Consider the following 21,680-nt stretch of genomic DNA (forward strand, 5'->3'; position numbering starts at 1 on the left):
GCCTCCCGTCCCACTCGCCTCCTCCTCCTCGTTGCCCTCCTCTCTCTCTCTCTCGCTAACCCCTCTCTCCCCCCGTGCAAGCCACCCACGGATTTGGAGGAAGAGGAGAGATGCGGGATCTGGAGGAGGAAGAGGAGATCCGAGCGTCCCGGCGGTGGATCGACCGATGCCAGATCGGGCGGAGGTCGCCGCCGTGGGAGGAGCAGGGAAGGGTGAGGCCTGGGTTCGACCAGCAGCGCACGCTCTTTAGGCTGGTGCTAGGCTGCATCTTTTCCTGCCCCCGTCCTGGTGCCTCCTCCTACCCGCGTAAATGGCGAGCAGAGGGCGTGAGTACCAGGTGAGATCTTCCTCCACACTGTTCCTCCATCCTGCAAGTGTGATTTCTTTCGTTTTCTATGAAGATCATTCACATCTATTTATTTTTTGTTCCTCTCCCATCTTAATTTCTGATTTGATTCCAGAGTTTGGATGTGGATGTTACTTCAGGGAGGAAGTTGGTTACAATTTTCATTTGTATGATGCAGCAGGCACAAACTAATTTACAGGTGGGTTTTCTTTCAATGATTGGTGAGTTACAGGTCAACCCTGTCTCACCTCACTAAATTTGGAACTCATGCTTTTTTCCTTGCTTGATATTAATTCTTGATATTCTTGGCACATCCTTACAGGGATATCATGTGCATATGTATGAGTTGCTTTGCTTCGGTTGAAGATATATGTGTGCCTGTAGATATATCTTACATGCATTTTCAGTATGATATGAGCACTCTTTTGTCTCTGGGTGTACGTAGGTTGCAAGAATGAAAAGGCTTAGGGGATTATTGTAGAGTTTTCATTCACATGGATGCTCTATTCACGACTAATCTTTCTTTATTTGCAGAATTTTTGGTGTTGCGGTCTCTCCCCATCTTAACATTGTCTTCCGCTGGAAGGAGAGGAAATTTGTGTATATCACACCTATCAGCTACATCCCATGGAGTGGAATTTTGTGTCAGGCTCATTGGAGAAGCTTTCACAGCTATGGCTCTTCTTTCAGTCATAAGATTTACAGATATACTAATTCTAAAAGATTTGATTCACAGGTTAGTTCTAATAGAGCGACACGTATTGTGTTTGTCGTCTTCCAGTTTGCCTTTCTTCCATGCATTTGAAGGACTCGTACTTCCATTTCCTCTTGCGATTTCATCCATCCATTCCTCTCCTTGCAGCTTTAAATTTGTGAAATCCAACGTATTTAGATAAGAGAACATTTGCCACATAATTATGCTAATATTCTATGAATAATTACACTTTTGTGGCTGTGCTAATAGTAATAGATGACTCTTAGCGACCCTGCGCATTCTCTAATTTTCCGTACATGAAAGTTTATTAAATGCATGCAGTGCTTTATCCTGATTTGCAAGAGGAACATGAAATTCCTATTTCACATAAGTGAAGAAAATCTATAACACTGATTGTAATAGTTGGTGGTCCGGTGATTCCAGTTTATTTCTCTAATTTGATGTAGGAAATGGATTGTAAATTGCAAGTGAGTTGGGGCTTCTGATTGGACCTTGTGGTGGTTGGATCTGCTGACAGATAGGGAGAAGCATGATAGGTTGCTACTGCTGCACCTATTATTTGATTTCTTTCAATGTTTCAATCAGTTTATCTAAAGCATGATTTTAATATGCAATTTTATCAGTCGGAGATTACCTGAATGATTCGTGGAAATTAGAATGTGGGGATCTCAAAGAATGTTTCACAAGAAAAACAAATATTGGCCATTTCCAAACTTGCTCGGTGGTCGAGGTACTATAGAGGACATCAGTAGAATGAAAGCAAGAGCAATCTGACACCATTATTGATAGTCAGCTTCCATTATCAGCAGCTTCAGACGTGTATGTGTTCTTTTGTTCATTTTCATCTTTGTGGTATGTTCTTAATTCCCCTTGTTGGGATTCTTGACAGATCAAGAATTGTTGATGCAGATATATCTTTCTTTTGGAAATGGAAGTTGCTGTTTCTTCCCAGGTGAGCTGAGATGATAACTGAACTCTCTTCTTGCACTAGCAATCCATCTGTTTTGATTTCATGATCATGGTTCTCCCGTCATGCTCTTATGATTTTATACATGCCAACAAGCATCCACGCGATTTGTTCTTTACTTCTGCACATATTACCATGTTTTCCCACAAAAATACACATGCCGCGGCAAGCCGTGGCAAGCCGCGGCAATCATGTTCTCAAGTTTTAAAGCGTATAAAATAAGAGCATGTATCTTAGTTATTTTGGCACTGCCATCCTTTACATTATAGGGTGTCTACATATGCAAATTTGCAACTTAAATTTACCACACCTTTGAAACCTGCAGTTGTTTACTATTCTCTTAAATCTTTAAACTATGTGCTCCATCCCGTTAATTTCAGAACTAGGAAGGTGCGGATAATAAGAGTTGTTGACAGAGGCAACCTGCACATGTGCAAACAGTGGCTATGGTGGCTCAAAGGGAAGCAGCGGCTGCTCCATGGAAACACGCAACTTAGTGATGTACTTTTTGTTTCTAGATTTTGTTCACTCTCATTAAATTTTAAGCAAGAATATCCACTACCCTACAAAAAGTTCTTCCAACAAATATTTTTGTGTGTGCAGCTAAGATCAATCTTCCTATTCATTCATTGCACGCTGTTATTCTGCAGGACCGGCGAAGCGCAAGGTCATGTACAAGGTGGGGGTTGATTGTCCCAGTTTTCTCTTTTGGTGTCTTGATTCTGTTTTTTCCTGGTTTGCACAAGATTCACTCATGAAATTGATTTTCTTGCCAACTTTTCAGGGATAAGCTGGTCAATGAAGGAAATTCTAAAAGAAAGCGACTACAAGCAACATTTGAAGGTACAGCCTGTATTATGTTACTTCAGAAATTAGTATCATGGTCTGTTATTGGGAATCACGAGTTTCTTGACAATGAGACCCATTACATTTTCTTTTCATAAAAAAATCCTTGGAAGAGATTGTAAAGTTTAACGAGCATGTCCCTTTTACATCTCTTTACAGTGTGTTTTCTTTTGGTTTGACAACATTTTAAGTTTTATATTTTGTACAGGCTGTGTATAGTGTAGGAGGTATTGATGATGAAATATGAATGTCCCTTGTTCTTGTCTGCTCCTGACACAGTAGACTTGTGTGATGTGCTCTAGATCCTTTCTCTTTTTTCATTAAATGATTATGTGACTGAGGAGAGCATGTTCTTAATTAGGTTGCCATTGTGAAACTTGTTTTCGGTTTTTTTTATTGTATAATACAGAGCTTCCAAATGGTTTGATCCTAGAAATAAGTTACCAATTTTCGGTGTGTAGTGAGCTGGGAGCCGGGGTCATCCTTCTCACCACCAGTCGAACATACTACTTCAGCCACCATGTTGAGCGATACAAAAGTGTTCTCTATTTCTGAGAGCAACAACACGAGATTGTGCCCCCTCTTGCTCCAGGTGCATGTTGCTGTAATTAGTATCAACAGATTAAATCATGGACCATGTCTCTGTTTCATACCACCTCTGTTCATAAACAGATAGCTTCCTAGAGATTGTGCAGTCCTAAGGCCATCCACACTATTGCCCCTTAAAGCGTATTGAGTGCATCAAGCCTAATTTTCTATTGGACAGATTTTGTTCTGTTATCTATTAGTGTTAGAACAATACAAATTTTCCTATTTTGCAGAAACTAACTTAGTGCTTCCTTCTTTCAGTTTTGAAATTCAGCAATTCTTTTCCTTAATCGCAAACTGAATTGTTCGTCGTTGCTATTTGGTTTCCCTTCTGTCTGTGGCATATTGATGATTTGATCCGCATTCAAGAAAGAAATATTCCATGCAAGCCTCCAGCCTAAGTAAAGAAATTTATTTGCTTGCCATTTGAATAAAAAATTTGAGCAGATATATATTTCATTGTTCATGATCTTTCTTTTTTGTTTGTATCGAACTTCATGCTTACTCAATATATATCATGTTGTAATCCGGTCTGATTTGTTCATACTTAATTTCTTTTCTTCAGCTCTTTGTTTTATTGATAGATGATAAAGAATGCATCATCACAATATTTTTTTTATTTAAAATCTGTATGGGATTGGTCAGTTGGTGCATCTGCATTCATAAAACGGTCTTCCTTTAATATAGCAAGACTGAACCAGGTTAGTTTGCGTGTGAAGTTCTTTTTTTTTAGAGATAAGGCACAATGTCCGACTTCATAAATAAAGCCATCAATGGCAATCAAGTCAAACTGAAGTTGAGTTAAAATGTTACAAAACAAAGCTGCCTGATATGGAATACACACTATTTTCATTTTCATTAACATGAATCTGCCATTAACGTCCTTTGTTCTTAACATTTGTTTTACCAAATGCAGGGGAGCGTCACCGATATTTTCTTGAAGCGGTATAATCGTTGATAATATCTTTACGGTTTGTCCTTTGTTTCAGAGAACATAATTCACACATGATATTACCCTGTTGGCCTGTTGTTTGGCGTTGGACCATGGACACAAGGTTCATATAAAATTCTTTGGATACAGATAATTGTGAGCTCTGAATTGTTGAAAAATTGTTCTCCATAGTTCTGTACGAGTCAGTTTGTGTTTTTTGCATTCTCAGCAGTTGTCGTCCTTGAATAATTTAAGTTAAAGCTAAGATTGAGAGAGGGTGAGAGAGGTAATAAACAGTGGCTACATAGTTTGCGAAAGAGAAATTGTCATTGGAGAAGCACACGATACATGAATAGGAAAGGCATCACACTCGAGTTTGGAGAAGAAAAAGGGTACAAGGACAAAGATAGATTAGTATTCTGCTCTGAAGCTAAAACTTTTTGTGGGATGCATGTTTTTTTTTAATGTTATTTGATTCTGTATTATGGAAGTATGACTGGTCGTATATATTTACATTAATGTTGTCAAGTTGTGGTTTAGCAATAGGTATAATCTCCTATCAAGGTACTTCTTTTGAATATATCGCTGTTTTTAAACTTGCAATTTCTATGTGGACCTATGCTCGCGAGCGTCCCTCGATTTTGCTGTGTTTCTTGTTGTTCGATGGTGTGCCTATATGCTTAATTTTGTCGTTATCCGTGTCTAGGCTTCACACAAGAGGCTGAAAGAGGACGATGATGCAAGGAAATATTTCTAGCAGCTGATCAACATTGTCAGCTACTGCCATAGCAGAGGCGTTTATCACCACGATCTGAAGGTATTGTGGGGTGCTGCTTACTGATGTGCTCTATGGGAAGAAAAGTGGGTCCATACCATTTATCTTCTTCCTTATATCATCCTGAAAATCTTCTGCTTTGTACTAATGACACTCTCAAGGTGATTTTGGATTGAGTACGTAAATTGTCTGCTTTCACTTTTTCTAGCTTGATGGAAACCATCATGATGCAAAATTTAGTCTAGGTCGGACATGTATATACAAATCCTGCTACTCTTTTCTTTGCTCAATTAAAATAATTTAGTTTACCCTAGGAAGTCATGTTCATTCTCCTGCTCTTTTACAAACCATAGGCTAGAAAATTTCTTTTTAGCATACGTTCTCCTTTTATTAAGCTTTCTTTTGCTACAGTTTGCCAGGCAAATAAAGTTTTCCAGTCAATAGTTCACCTGTCTCCTAATGCATGTAATACTGTTTGGAACTGGCACTCCAATGGATTCAGTTACATGATGTCGGATTAGCTGGCTGCCATTATGCAGCGCATCTTGTGTGCCTCTGGTTATGTTCTATATAAAATGACGTGAAATGTGAAATTGGGCAATACTTTTGATATACTTTTGTAACATGGTGTATCATTCATGTTTGGTTTGTGCATAGTTCTATTGGTGTTCTGTCAAATCTGGGGCTTTGTATTTTCATCCCGGCTTATTGTAGTATTACAATCTGGCAGTATAAGAGTTCTGGTTAGTTCTCATAATTCATCCAGTATATGTTTGGTTTCAAAGCAAATAAATTGAAAGGACGTATAAGAGAAGGTATAAGGTGGAATCTTGCAAGTAGTTGACCAAATATATCTCACTTCGAGGAATGCTTTTTGCTGAGAATACCACTTTTTTTCCAATACCCCAATGATTTCATTCGCCAGTACCTTGACGACTTGGATCAGGTTTTCTTCCGAAAAGGTACTTAGACATGTCATAATATAGTTGGTAGTTAGGAGAAGCATTAATCTTTTTGTTTCTTTAGCAAATAGTTCTCATGTTACAGGGTGCATGGACAAACAGATGCAAGGGGCATTGTTTCATACAACACCCACACCAATGACCATTGGACGAGTGAAGCCAAGGGACTTGTGAACAACATGAAAAACTTTCATCCATCTTTTGATTACACAGAAATATGCCTTTGATGCATCCGTGTTGGGACAAGCTTTTTCGGACGGAGGGAGTATATGATGTAATTGACCACTATCAATTAGAAATGCTCCTGGACACAATGCTCTATATTATCATGTCTTTCGTGCATTTTATTGTGCCACCTGCGTATATAGCTACTTGAATCTTCTAATTGCAAACTCAAACATTTGCATTTTGTTCTTCGTTTCAGTTGGGCTTTTGTGTCAATTTTATTAGTTTCATACATTACAAATGAGGAAAAAAATATTTTTATGCAGATCCACGACACATTGCAAAAGAGTATACATCAACATTGTCTGCTACCAAAAAAAAAGTACTCTTTTAGTTCTTGCTTTAAATTTGTCTCGCGCGCCAAATGGCGCGGCAGGTCATCTAGTTAATACAAAGGTGGCAACTGGGTGGTAGAGGAGGTAGAGTTAATTCATTTGGGTCTCTCTGCTCTCCCTCGCCTCTCCTCTAGCTCGTCTTGTATGAAATATGCTCTGAACCAGAGAGAGAGCAAAATGTGAAGAACAGACGACCTGTCCATGGAAGTAGAAGACCTAGAGGTAATATCCAATAGAAAAAACATTTAGAAGCAGTTTTCTATCTCTGGTTCGATTTGGATTAGGTTCTTTCTATCCCCTACGAAGCTCTTTGACCAGGATGGACCAGTGAGCTGGTTCGAACATTTCCTGGTCAAAGCTTTGTTTCCTCTTTAATGAATCTGGGTCTGTGTCTGAGTTTTTGTTCTAGTTGCTGGTTCATATGGTGTGTGTGGGGCCTGTACTGGTGGTGTTCAATTTGGTGATGGTGCCTGAAAGTACTATGCTGTACTAGAGTATTTTGTTCTGGGGTATATATGCACTTGGATTCCTCCGAGCACACCCTTTTTTGAAAGGGAGATTTCTTCTTTTAGGTTCTACTTTATTTCAATAGATGGCTGGGGGTGGGGGGGAGGTTGAGGGAGGATGTGATATGATTCGATCTGGCATGTACAGTAAATGAAAACCATGGTACTGTACTGACTTTGAACTTTATTGCAGATGTCACCAGAAAGAGGGGTTGGTACGGGTAGGCTGCCTAAGCATAGGTTCTTGTCTGATTGGGAAACTGGATCTAGCTGTTGGGGAACGTAGTAATTTCAAAAAAATTACTACGCACACACAAGATCATGGTGATGGCATAGCAACGAGAGGGGAGAGTGTTCGTCCATGTACCCTCGTAGACCGTAAGCGGAAGCGTTAGCACAACGCGGTTGATGTAGTCGTACGTCTTCACGATCCGACCGATCCAAGCACCGAACGTACGGAGCCTCCGAGTTCAGCACACGTTCAGCTCGATGACGATCTCCGGCCTCCGATCCAGCCGAGCTCCGGAGATGAGTTATGTCAGCACGACGGCGTGGTGACGATGATGATGTTCTACCGGCGCAGGGCTTCGCCTAAACTCCGCGACGATATGACCGAGGTGGAATATGGTGGAGGGGGGCATCGAACACGGCTAAGGAACGATCCGTATATAAAGGAGCAAGGGGGGAGGCCGGCCGACCCCTTTGGGCGCGCCAAGGGAGGAGGAATCCTCCTCCTAGTAGGAGTAGGACTCCTCCTTTCCTACTTCTACTAGGAGGAGGAATGAAGGGGGAGAGGGGGAAGGAAAGGGGGGGCGCCGCCCCCCTCCTAGTCCAATTCAGACCAGAGGGGGGAGGGGGCGCGCGGCCCATGCTGGCCGCCCCTCTCTCCTTTCCCCTAAGACCCATAAGCCCAATACTCTCCCGGGGGGTTCCGGTAACCCCCCCGGCACTCCGGTTTTCTCCGAAATCACCCGGAACACTTCCGGTGTCCGAATATAGTCGTCCAATAATATCAATCTTTATGTCTCGACCATTTCGAGACTCCTCGTCATGTCCGTGATCACATCCGGGACTCCGAACAAACTTCGGTACATCAAAACTTATAAACTCATAATAAAACTGTCATCGTAACGTTAAGCGTGCAGACCCTACGGGTTCGAGAACTATGTAGACATGACCTAGAACCATTCTCGGTCAATAACCAATAGCGGGACCTGGATGCCCATATTGGTTCCTACATATTCTACGAAGATCTTTATCGGTCAAACCGCATAACAACATATGTTGTTCCCTTTGTCATCGGTATGTTAGTTGCCCGAGATTTGATCGTCGGTATCCAATACCTAGTTCAATCTCGTTACCGGCAAGTCTCTTTACTCGTTCCGTAATACATCATCTCATAACTAACTCATTAGTTACATGCTTGCAAGGCTTAGGTGATGAGTATTACCGAGAGAGCCCAAAGACACCTATCCGACAATCGGAGTGACAAATCCTAATCTCGAATTATGCCAACCCAACATGTACCTTCGGAAACACCTGTAGAGCACCTTTATAATCACCCAGTTACGTTGTGACGTTTGGTAGCACACAAAGTGTTCTTCCGGTAAACGGGAGTTGCACAATCTCATAGTTGCAGGAACTTTGTATAAGTCATGAAGAAAGCAATAGCTGTATACTAAACGATCAAGTGCTAGGCTAACGGAATGGGTCATGTCAATCACATCATTCTCTTAATGATGTGATCCCACTAATCAAATGACAACACATGTCTATGGTTAGGAAACATAACCATCTTTGATTAATGAGCTAGTCAAGTAGAGGCATACTAGTGACTATAGTTTTGTCTATGTATTCACACATGTATTATGTTTCCGGTTAATACAATTCTAGCATGAATAATAAACATTTATCATGATATGAGGAAATAAATAATAACTTTATTATCGCCTCTAAGGCATATCTCCTTCAGCTTCCCACTTGCACTAGAGTCAATAATCTGGATTACATAGTAATGATTCTAACACCCATGGAGTCTTGGTGCTGATCATGTTTTGCTCGTGAGAGAGGCTTAGTCAACGGGTCTGCAACATTCAGATCCGTATGTATCTTGCAAATCTCTATGTCTCTCACTTGGACTTGGTCTCGAATGGAATTGAAGCGTCTCTTGATGTGCTTGGTCCTCTTGTGAAATCTGGATTCCTTTGCCAAGGCAATTGCACCAGTATTGTCACAGAAGATCTTCATTGGTCCCGATGCACTAGGTATGATACCTAGATCGGAAATGAACTCCTTCATCCAGACTCCTTCATTCGCTGCTTCCGAAGCAGCTATGTACTCCGCTTCACATGTAGATCCCGCCACGATGCTTTGTTTAGAACTGCACCAACTTACAGCTCCACCGTTTAATAAAAACACGTATCCGGTTTGCGATTTAGAATCGTCTGGATCAGTGTCAAAGCTTGCATCGACGTAACCATTTACGACTAGCTCTTTGTCACCTCCATATACGAGAAACATATCCTTAGTCCTTTTCAGGTATTTCAGGATGTTCTTGACCGCTGTCCAGTGATCCACTCCTGGATTACTTTGGTACCTTCCTGCCAAGCTTATTGCTAAGCATACGTCAGGTCTGGTACACAGCATTGCATACATGATAGAGCCTATGGCTGAAGCATAGGGAACATTTTTCATTTTCTCTCTATCTTCTGCTGTGGTCGGGCACTGAGTTTGACTCAACTTCACACCTGGTAGCACAGGCAAGAATCCTTTCTTTGCCTGATCCATTTTGAACTTTTTCAAAATTTTGTCAAGGTTTGTGCTTTGTGAAAGTCCTATTAAGTGTCTTGATCTATCTCTATAGATCTTGTTGCCCAATATGTAAGCAGCTTCACCGAGGTCTTTCATTGAAAAACTTTTATTCAAGTATCCCAATATGCTATCCAGAAATTCTATATCATTTCCAATTAATAATATGTCATCTACATATAAAACTAGAAATGCTACAGAGCTCCCACTCACTTTCTTGTAAATACAGGCTTCTCCAAAAGTCTGTATAAAACCATATGCTTTGATCACACTATCAAAGCATTTATTCCAACTCCGAGATGCTTGCACCAGTCCATAAATGGAATGCTGGAGCTTGCATACTTTGTTAGCACCTTTTGGATCAACAAAACCTTCCGGCTGCATCATATACAACTCTTCTTCTAGAAATCCATTCAAGAATGCAGTCTTGACATCCATTTGCCAAATTTCATCATCATGAAATGCAGCAATAGCTAACATGATTCGGACAGACTTAAGCATCGCTACGGGTGAGAAAGTCTCATCGTAGTCAACCCCTTGAACTTGTCGAAAACCTTTCGCAACAAGTCGAGCTTTATAGACAGTTACATTACCATCAACGTCAGTCTTCTTCTTAAAGATCCATTTATTCTCAATGGCTTGCCGATCATCGGGCAAGTCAACGAAAGTCCATACTTTGTTTTCATACATGGATCCCATCTTAGATTTCATGGCCTCTAGCCATTTTGCGGAATCTGGGCTCATCATCGCTTCCTCATAGTTCGTAGGTTCAGCATGGTCAAGTAACATGACTTCCAGAATAGGATTACCGTACCACTCTGGTGCGGATCTTACTCTGGTAGACCTACGAGGTTCAGCAGAAACTTGATCTGAAGTTTCATGATCAATATCATTAGCTTCCTCACTAATTGGTGTAGTCGTCACAGGAACCGGTTCTCGTGATGAACTACTTTCCAATAAGGGAGTAGATACAGTTATCTCATCAAGTTCTACTTTCCTCCCACTCACTTCTTTCGAGAGAAACTCCTTCTCTAGAAAGGATCAATTCTTAGCAACGAATGTCTTGCCTTCGGATCTGTGATAGAAGGTGTACCCAAAAGTCCCTTTTGGGTATCCTATGAAGACACATTTCTCCGATTTGGGTTCGAGCTTATCTGGTTGAAGTTTCTTTACATAAGCATCGCAGCCCCAAACTTTAAGAAACGACAACTTTGGTTTCTTGCCAAACCACAGTTCATAAGGCGTCGTCTCAATGGATTTTGATGGTGCCCTATTTAACGTGAATGCGTCCGTCTCTAAAGCATAACCCCAAAACGATAGTGGTAAATCGGTAAGAGACATCATAGATCGCACCATATCAAGTAAAGTACGATTACGACGTTCGGACACACCATTTCGTTGTGGTGTTCCGGGTGGCGTGAGTTGCGAAACTATTCCGCATTGTTTCAAATGTAAACCAAACTCGTAACTCAAATATTCTCCTCCACGATCAGATCGTAGATACTTTATTTTCTTGTTACGATGATTTTCCACTTCACTCTGAAATCCTTTGAACTTTTCAAATGTTTCAGACTTGTGCTTCATTAAGTAGATATACCCATATCTGCTCAAATCATCTGTGAAGGTGAGAAAATAACGATATCCGCCACGAGCCTCAACATTCATCGGACCACATACATCTGTATGTATGATTTCCAACAAATCTGTTGCTCTCTCCATAGTTCCGGAGAACGGTGTTTTAGTCATCTTGCCCATGAGGCACGGTTCACAAGTACCAAGTGATTCATAATCAAGTGATTCCAGAAGTCCATCAGTATGGAGTTTCTTCATGCGTTTTATACCGATATGACCTAAACGGCAGTGCCACAAATAAGTTGCACTATCATTATCGACTCTGCATCTTTTGGCTTCAACATTATGAATATGTGTATCACTACTATCGAGATTCAATAAAAATAGACCACTCTTCAAGGGTGCATGACCATAAAAGATATTACTCATATAAATAGAACAACCATTATTCTCTGATTTAAATGAATAACCGTCTCGCATTAAACAAGATCCAGATATAATGTTCATGCTCAACGCTGGCACCAAATAACAATTATTCAGGTCTAAAACTAATCTAGAAGGTAGATGTAGAGGTAGCGTGCCGACCGCGGTCACATCGACTTTGGAACCGTTTCCTACGCGCATCGTCACCTCGTCCTTGGCCAGTGCTCGCTTATTCCGTAGTCCCTATTTCGAGTTGCAAATATTAGCAACAGAACCAATATCAAATACCCAGGTGCTACTACGAGCTCTAGTTAGGTACACATCAATAACATGTATATCACATATACCTTTGTTCACTTTGCCATCCTTCTTATCCGCCAAATACTTGGGGCAGTTCCGCTTCCAGTGACCAGTCTGCTTGCAGTAGAAGCACCCAGTTTCAGGCTTAGGTCCAGACTTGGGTTTCTTCTCTTGAGCAGCAACTTGCTTGCCGTTCTTTTTGAAGTTCCCCTTCTTCTTCCATTTGCCCTTTTTCGTGAAACTAGTGGTCTTGTTGACCATCAACACTTGATGCTCCTTCTTGATTTCTACCTCTGCGGCTTTTAGCATTGCGAAGAGCTCGGGAATAGTCTTTTTCATCCCTTGCATATTATAGTTCATCGCAAAGCTCTTGTAGCTTGGTGGCAGTGATTGGAGAATTCTGTCAATGACACTATCATCAGGAAGATTAACTCCCAGTTGAATCAAGTGATTATTATACCCAGACATTCTGAGTATGTGTTCACTGACAGAACTATTCTCCTCCATCTTGCGGCTATAGAACTTATTGGAGACTTCATATCTCTCAATCCGGGCATTTGCTTGAAATATTAACTTCAACTCCTGGAACATCTCATATGCTCCATGACGTTCAAAACATCGTTGAAGACCCGGTTCTAAGCCGTAAAGCATGGCACACTGAACTATAGAGTAGTCATCAGCTTTGCTCTGCCAGACGTTCTTAACGTCGTCAGTTGCATCAGCAGCAGGCCTGGCACCCAGCGGTGCTTCCAGGACGTAACTTTTCTGTGCAGCAATGAAGATAATCCTCAGGTTACGGACCCAGTCCATGTAATTGCTACCATCATCTTTCAACTTTGCTTTCTCAAGGAACGCATTAAAATTGAACGGAACAACAGCATGAGCCATCTATCTACAAACAAACATAGACAAGCAAGATACTATCAGGTACTAAGTTCATGATAATTTTAAGTTCAATTAATCATATTACTTAAGAACTCCCACTTAGACAGACATCTCTCTAGTCATCTAAGTGATCATGTGATCCAAATCAACTAAACCATAACCGATCATCACGTGAGATGGAGTAGTTTTCAATGGTGAACATCACTATGTTGATCATATCTACTATATGATTCACGCTCGACCTTTCGGTCTCCGTGTTCCGAGGCCATATCTGCATATGCTAGGCTCGTCAAGTTTAACCTGAGTATTCCGTGTGTGCAAAACTGGCTTGCACCCATTGTAGATGGACGTAGAGCTTATCACACCCGATCATCACGTGGTGTCTCGGCATGACGAACTTTGGCAACGGTGCATACTCAGGGAGAACACTTCTTGATAATTTTAGTGAGAGATCATCTTAAAATGCTACCGTCAATCAAAGCAAGATAAGATGCATAAAGGATAAACATCACATGCAAACAATATAAGTGATATGATATGGCCATCATCATCTTGTGCTTGTGATCTCCATCTCCGAAGCACCGTCGTGATCACCATTGTCACCAGCGCGACACCTTGATCTCCATCGTAGCATCGTTGTCGTTTACGCCATCTATTGCTTCTACGACTATCGCTACCGCTTAGTGATAAAGTAAAGCAATTACAGGGTGTTTGCATTTCATACAATAAAGCGACAACCATATGGCTCCTGCTAGTTGCCGATAACTTCGGTTACAAAACATGATCATCTCATACAATAAAATATAGCATCACGTCTTGACCATATCACATCACAACATGCCCTGCAAAAACAAGTTAGACGTTCTCTACTTTGTTGTTGCAAATTTTACGTGGCTGCTACGGGCTTAGCAAGAACCGTTCTTACCTACGCATCAAAAACCACAATGATAGTTCGTCAAGTTGGTGATGTTTTAACCTTCACAAGGACCGGGCGTAGCCACACTCGATTCAGCTAAAGTGAGAGAGACAGACACCCGCCAGTCACCTTTAAGCACGAGTGCTCGTAACGGTGAAACCAGTCTCGCGTAAGCGTACGCGTAATGTCGGTCCGGGCCGCTTCATCTCGCAATACCGCCGAACCAAAGTATGACATGCTGGTAAGCAGTATGACTTGTATCGCCCACAACTCACTTGTGTTCTACTCGTGCATATAACATCAACGCATAAAACCTGGCTCGGATACCACTGTTGGGGAACGTAGTAATTTCAAAAAAAATTCCTACGCACACGCAAGATCATGATGATGGCATAGCAACGAGAGGGGAGAGTGTTCATCCACGTACCCTCATAGACCGTAAGCGGAAGCGTTAGCACAACGCGGTTGATGTAGTCGTACGTCTTCACGATCCGACCGATCCAAGCACCGAACGTACGGAGCCTCCGAGTTCAGCACACGTTCAGCTCGATGACGATCTCCGGCCTCCGATCCAGCCGAGCTCCGGAGATGAGTTACATCAGCACGACGGCTTGGTGACGATGATGATGTTCTACCGGCGCAGGGCTTCGCCTAAACTCCGCGACGATATGACCGAGGTGGAATATGGTGGAGGGGGGCACCGCACACGGCTAAGGAACGATCCATAGATCAACTTGTGTGTCTATGGGGTGCCCCCCCGCCCCCGTATATAAAGGAGCAAGGGGGGAGGCCGGCTGGCCCGTTTGGGCGCGCCAAGGGAGGAGGAATCCTCCTCCTAGTAGGAGTAGGACTCCTCCTTTCCTACTTCTACTAGGAGGAGGAAGGAAGGGGGAGAGGGGGAAGGAAAGGGGGGGCGCCGCCCCCCTCCTAGTCCAATTCGGACCAGAGGGGGGAGGGGGGGCGCGGCCCATGCTGGCCGCCCCTCTCTCCTTTCCCCTAAGACCCATAGGCCCAATACTCTCCCGGGGGGTTCCGGTAACCCCCCCGGCACTCCGGTTTTCTCCGAAATCACCCGGAACACTTCCGGTGTCCGAATATAGTCGTCCAATATATCAATCTTTATTTCTCGACCATTTTGAGACTCCTCGTCATGTCCGTGATCACATCCGAGACTCCGAACAAACTTTTGTACATCAAAACTTATAAACTCATAATAAAACTGTCATCGTAACATTAAGCGTGCAGACCCTACGGGTTCGAGAACTATGTAGACATGACCTGGAACCATTCTCGGTCAATAACCAATAGCGGGACCTGGATGCCCATATTGGTTCCTACATATTCTACGAAGATCTTTATCGGTCAAACCGCATAACAACATACGTTGTTCCCTTTGTCATCGGTATGTTACTTGCCCGAGATTTGATCATTGGTATCCAATACCTAGTTCAATCTCGTTACCGGCAAGTCTCTTTACTCGTTCAGTAATACATCATCTCATAACTAACTCATTAGTTACATGCTTGCAAGGCTTAGGTGATGAGTATTACCGAGAGGGCCCAGAGATACCTCTCCGACAATCGGAGTGACAAATCCTAATCTCGAATTATGCCAACCCAACATGTACCTTCGGAAACACCTGTAGAGCACCTTTATAATCACCCAGTTACGTTGTGACGTTTGGTAGCACACAAAGTGTTCTTCCGGTAAACGGGAGTTGCACAATCTCATAGTTGCAGGAACTTTGTATAAGTCATGAAGAAAGCAATAGCTGTATACTAAACGATCAAGTGCTAGGCTAACGGAATGGGTCATGTCAATCACATCATTCTCTTAATGATGTGATCCCACTAATCAAATGACAACACATGTCTATGGTTAGGAAACATAACCATCTTTGATTAATGAGCTAGTCAAGTAGAGGCATACTAGTGACTATAGTTTTGTCTATGTATTCACACATGTATTATGTTTCCGGTTAATACAATTCTAGCATGAATAATAAACATTTATCATGATATGAGGAAATAAATAATAACTTTATTATTGCCTCTAGGGCATATTTCCTTCACTAGCAGCATATGCCCAGTTGCAGAGCATTCTCCCACAAGGAAGTATGAAGATCTAGGGGTTGTTCCAGAATGGAAAATTAACACTTGCTACACTCCTAAAAAACTGAAAGTTGCAATGCAAGGTTGGGGGGAAGACAAGAAGGCAGCAATCAGATCCATGGGTCTGTATGGGGTTCTTGACATTGATACTTTTCCAAAGAAACATAAAGAGCAGGCAATGCAGCTGCTGATGAGTGTGATCCCTGAGCAATCATGTTTATCATTGGACACTGTGGGTCAGAGAACTATTGATTTGAATGCAGATGTGTGTTGTAGGATACTTGAAACAAGGAAAGGTGGTTCGAATGAAATACAAGTGTGCTCAAGACCTGCTGAAGTAGATGATATAAAGTCAGTAAGGAGGCTTATGAAACTTCCTGAAACATATGTGCCAATAAAAGTGGATGAACTTCTGAAGATACCGGCAGAAAAAATCAGGTTTTAGAGGGCGTTTGCAATGCTTTACGTGACATCATTTTTAGGTCCTAGGGAACACCTAAATCAAGTTACTCATTCTGCTTGCCAATTAGTGCTGGAGCATGAAGATTTGACAGATTTTAACTGGGGCAAGTACACTCTTGATGAAATACTTGTTGGTGCGACAAAAGCCAGGGCAAGACAATACATGAAAACAGCGTGCGTTTATGGTTGCCAATTAGTACTCATGGTGAGAATAGCTAATTTCTTATATATGACAACCAACAAAAATTGCTATAAGTTGAATACACTGATGTTTTTTGGGTCTGAGTGTAGGTGCTATTCTTCGACTCAGTTGACGTAGGTTTCCTAAAGCTTGATGAAAGAGCGGAGCCACGGATCAAATACTACAATGCTAGCTTGCTGGAAGCACTTGTGAACTATAATAGTTCAAAGGTGGATGGCTTAACAACATCTGGAATGCTGAAGGTATTTGGTAATTGGGTGATAAATTAGACCTAATTGTGATTAAACTATAGTTATAAAAAATGTTAGTTCTATACTAGTTTTATATAAAACTCAGTTGAGCGATATAACATAGACGTAGATATAGACGTGAGGAAGACTTAAAGTTGATGTGGGAAGAATGGATCTGATTCTGACTAGTTTATAAGTTCCGTGGAACAGATTACTTATCGGTAATAATACATGGCATAGAAAAAAAAGACTTCCTGTTGTGATACATTAAGGAAATATGATTAATTTGGATGATAGAACAGCAATTATTGTTTTCAGTATTTCATTGAAATTATATTGCTTAGTTTGTAAGAAACTAAACAAAAATTGTGGGGTTGCCATTCGTAAGAACTATTATTCATTGGGTATATAGTGTGTAACATTGAAAAAAACTGTTATATAATGTCTAACAGTTAAGCTATTATGTATTCAGCCAAAGAAAATCGTGCCGGACTTGGATTACAAAGAAGGAGAAGCGGATATTGTGGAAATGACAACAAGTGTAAGTAATAAATAAACTGGCTATCAATAGAGTAATGGTTAAGCATAAATGGTCTGATTGGTCTGTTTACAACTGTCAGGTGTTGCCATTGTTCACTGCACATGCGGAAAGAATGGCGTTGGAGGGTACAAATCATAGCATGGATTTACACGATATGCTATTAGCAGTAGGAGGGGCTAATACAGATATGGCCAGGATGATTAGGGAAAATTACTTACATAACGAGAAGAGTAGGGTTGTTGAAGATTTCAGCAAGTTGTTTGAGTGCATCATAAACATCGGACTGGAGAAGAAGAAAAATAACATTAGTTATTTGAGGAGCTGTGGAAATATGTTGATTGAAGGTAAAGAAAAATGTATAATTACAGCTGCATTAAAACGGACATAAGCAAGTTGCGGAATGTTTGACAGGTTTGAAGACAGAAAGCATGCAGTTATTGAAAGGGATCGGTGCTTCAAAAGACAACAGTGTGGCAGGTATGAAAAACTTTACATCACAAATAATGTAATGGGCGGTTGTTAGAGGTGTCTCTATTCATATATGGAATAGGTGTCCAGCTAAACAATGAACCATAGTTTTGTGTTCTGGTATAGCATGGGTAATTTCACAAATCGAACTTAATCATTTAAATTTATTCTATGGCGGACAGAGTCTGCTACTTTAGTGAAGGAAAGTAAAGGGAAGGAGAAAGTGGATGATTGCGCTGGAAATAGCTTACTTGGTAAGTTGTGTGATGATGACAGACAAATTACTATAATGTAATTACATTCAATAGTTGATGAGTCCAACTTAATTAATTTGAAATACATAGGAGACGACAAGGGTGGTTTTTCCGATTATTCTATGGGACCTCTTAAAAAATTACCAAGGAACAAGTTGGGAATTGATGAGTGTTGTGAAAGGAAGGGGGTATTTGTTCCAATGATCGTCTTTGCGCAAGCATATTTAACACAAAGAATAAATGGTAAAAAAATTGTTAAACCGGTGTTTGTAGTTTATATGGTAGTAGCATGAATTATGGTTCATGTATGTAATGTACTGACATCTCAATGCAACAGTTGAAATACCAGATTTGAACTTCCTGACATATGATGAAGGACAGTTTGTAGCCCAGACAGATGACGGGGCGCATAGGCAGAAGAAAAGGCTGGCTTCTGATATGACAGGAGAGGAGGAAATAGCTTTCCAGCCGGCAAAAAGGCCATGCGTATATGCGAGACAACGTAGGAAGAAAGTTGTTTTTGCCATCTCGCCTTTTTTACTAGGGCAATGCTACGAGGAGATAAGGAACGCAGTGGCCAACCTGGGGTTGCGGAACATGAGGCATTCATTCGGGGGTACGCGTCCTCGGTAAGCTCTGAGGAACTAAGTTTGATTCTTTAACATGTATTAGAAAGTAGCATGTTAGATGTACTAAGACTGGTTAAAACTGTGGTTGTACCACTTGGTTCAAGCATGAGGAACCAGATTTGCTGGAGATGACTGGGGACGAATTTGTAGATCAGTTTAGTAGTCCATGTGGACTGAATTACAGAGGATTTGTTGTGGTGATAAGGATGATGTGGGTGGTTGAGCTGACTTGGATGACACCTGCACAACGAAACCGTTGGAGGCACATCTTGCTACCTCTCTGGGCGGTGAGTTATTATAATCTGTGGGACAATAACTGATTAGTGATAGTCGATTACTTGCTAGTAATGACAATTCAATATCTGTTTAGGAGCTGGTGGTCTATGACAAAAATTATCTTGCTAATTCAAAGGTGAAAGAAATGTTCACAAGTGAGGTTTGGGGGTATGATCTGCGGTGCTGCAGGATGGTAAGTAGATTGTTTGTACTTGCAAACAGAAGTTTGTAGTTGGAATATTAGTTTTGATATGAAGTAAGTTGTGTGACTGGTTATTTCAGATAATGGCACCGAGAAGGGATAGAGAGCAATACTGGACATTGTATGCTATTGACATGAGCGAATGCATTGTGCATGTGCTTGATCCAAGGGATTCATGCATTGGAGAGGAACGTCTGCTGGAAAAACATAGTGGCATTTGTGAGAAGTTGATTACTGGTTTAGCGAAGTGTGCAAGAGAGTTCAGTAAGGGCTGGGAAGTGGTGCCCGAGAAGTTTACATACAAGTGTCACCAGGAACTTCATGGGCCAGCAGACATGTAAGTTAATTTTTCACTACTATTTTGTTGTGCTTATGAATACTTTCTTTTATTAATAACTGGTTACGTTTTCACAGTGACGAATGTGCGTTTGACATGGTGCACTATTTCACATACTTCGACGAGAAATCGCTGGTGAAAGGGAGATCAAAGGCAAGTTCTTCCCCCTACTTGCCTGTCTTTTTGAAAAAAATAGTTATTACCTATGGTTATTATATCATATATATGATATAAGCGGCTAGAAATTTAATATATCGAATGTTGACTTGTGGTAGGAGTGGAATAAACAACTGAAGGCCAATGTCCTGCAGAGGGTTCTGGGAATGAAAGGGAACAAAGGATACCCGCCTAAAGGTGTCCTTGCTCTTGAAGTCTAGATTACAATGGGTTAGGGGAACAATTATGTAGAAGATATGTGTGTATTATTTTGCGCCTGAATATGTAACAGGCTTTATCATGGTACTTAGGTATGATGACATGTGGACAAACTGCAACATTTAGACATGGCTGCATATGTGGAGTGCTTATCTGGGTGGGAAGAAGATTTGGCTTGTAACATCTAAGGGTGGGTGGGTCCTGGTTTGGGTTTGTTAAATACTAATAAACCTACTCTGGTTCACAAAAAAAATCTGCAGACATAATTTTGAAACCTTTGAAGGCTGTACTCCTTACTTTGCAAAGAGACCCCCTTTGTGGACAAATAAAGTTTCATAACATACCACCTAAGTCGTTGATTTATTTTGGCCAAATGTTCAGAGATTTTGACAGAGGACAGTCTTTTAGGGTTGTGATTTAAGAAGGAGGTGTATTGTTAATATTTGGATTCAAAAAATGGAAATGACATGTGTTGAGTGAATAAAAGTGTCTTTAAAACATTATTAATATTTCATTGCTTCTTTACACATATAGTGCAATATCCAATAGATTTGCCGCAATTTCTTCAATACGTAATTTGAAACAATTGTCCAAGTTTACAAGTAAAAATATCAACATCCGCAAAAAATTGAAAATGATAGGCATATTAACATATATATTGGCTGTAGATGTTGATATTTTTCTCTATCTAAGGCTGATGAAACTTTATAGATTTTGACACGGTTTATGATTTATGTCTTGAGAACGAGGGGTTATTATTTTACAAATTTAGAGTGTTAACTTGTATGCTTCGGAAATCTAAAATTGAACAAGTTGTTCCTTGGGGCACGCAAGTTATTGTATGGTCAGCATTCCTGATCGGAAAAGAAGTCATTTTATTTTGAGTAAACAAAAAAATAAGAAGAAATACCAGAATAGTGGGACTTGCAAAAGTAATAATTTTGCAAAGGCCTGAAATAAACAATACATAAATTATTTTGATAAAACACATGATTGGCATGTAGGGAGAAAGTTAGGGGACTCACAAGGGGCTGGAGGTGGTCTGCCAATGTTAGCAATCTTTAACCGATTGGTAGATCAAGAGACATCTTGGATGAGGAGGCCTGCGCTCCAACAGGAGGATTCGTTCAGTAATGGTATGATCAAGGTAGTGACTGACTGTTGTATATTAGAGGGGACAGGGGAAGGGCAGAACGAATGAAGATCTGAGAGGAGAGGAGAAATGAGGAGAAGTGGGCAATGGCAGATCTGTAAGGCCGAAGTTGTGGGACGACTTGGGGGTAGGTGGTTTGAGTGGCTGAGAGTGGGCGGAGGTGAGTGAGGTGAGGATGTGGTGTTGGGTGCTGATTGGTAGTAACAAGGGTGGTTTCCTGGTGGGGGTCTGAAAGGACATGGTGGAGAGACTTCAGAATGATACAGGGTAAAGTGGTAAACCTGATATTTCACCAATGGAAAACAAAAATTATTGTAGTTTTGTGGCAAGCTTACTAGCG

At 41.1% G+C, this 21,680-nt stretch overlaps 2 long non-coding RNA genes across 27 annotated transcripts; one reads left to right on the top strand and one right to left on the bottom strand.

Annotated features, from left to right (window-relative positions):
- LOC123156968 (uncharacterized) lies at positions 1–6,543 on the top strand. 26 transcript variants are annotated; one of them, XR_006478583.1, is made up of 13 exons: positions 7–337; positions 462–545; positions 881–1,082; positions 1,508–1,597; positions 1,685–1,880; positions 1,971–2,013; positions 2,409–2,529; positions 2,632–2,707; positions 2,813–2,871; positions 3,336–4,549; positions 5,100–5,210; positions 5,899–6,130; positions 6,216–6,543. It is a non-coding gene; the product is annotated as an uncharacterized lncRNA (long non-coding RNA). The 26 variants fall into 26 exon arrangements; XR_006478585.1 differs by having other exon boundaries at positions 3,336–4,517; XR_006478571.1 differs by having other exon boundaries at positions 3,336–4,163; positions 4,379–4,549; positions 5,100–6,130.
- Positions 6,544–16,117: 9,574 nt separating this feature from the next.
- LOC123160543 (uncharacterized) lies at positions 16,118–21,499 on the bottom strand. The gene is made up of 3 exons (XR_006480248.1): positions 21,213–21,499; positions 17,865–17,929; positions 16,118–16,543 (listed from the first exon to the last, which is right to left on the bottom strand). It is a non-coding gene; the product is annotated as an uncharacterized lncRNA (long non-coding RNA).
- Positions 21,500–21,680: the final 181 nt, after the last annotated feature.

This window comes from Triticum aestivum, chromosome 7B (assembly GCF_018294505.1).
Source record: "Triticum aestivum cultivar Chinese Spring chromosome 7B, IWGSC CS RefSeq v2.1, whole genome shotgun sequence".
Lineage (NCBI taxonomy): Eukaryota > Viridiplantae > Streptophyta > Magnoliopsida > Poales > Poaceae > Triticum > Triticum aestivum.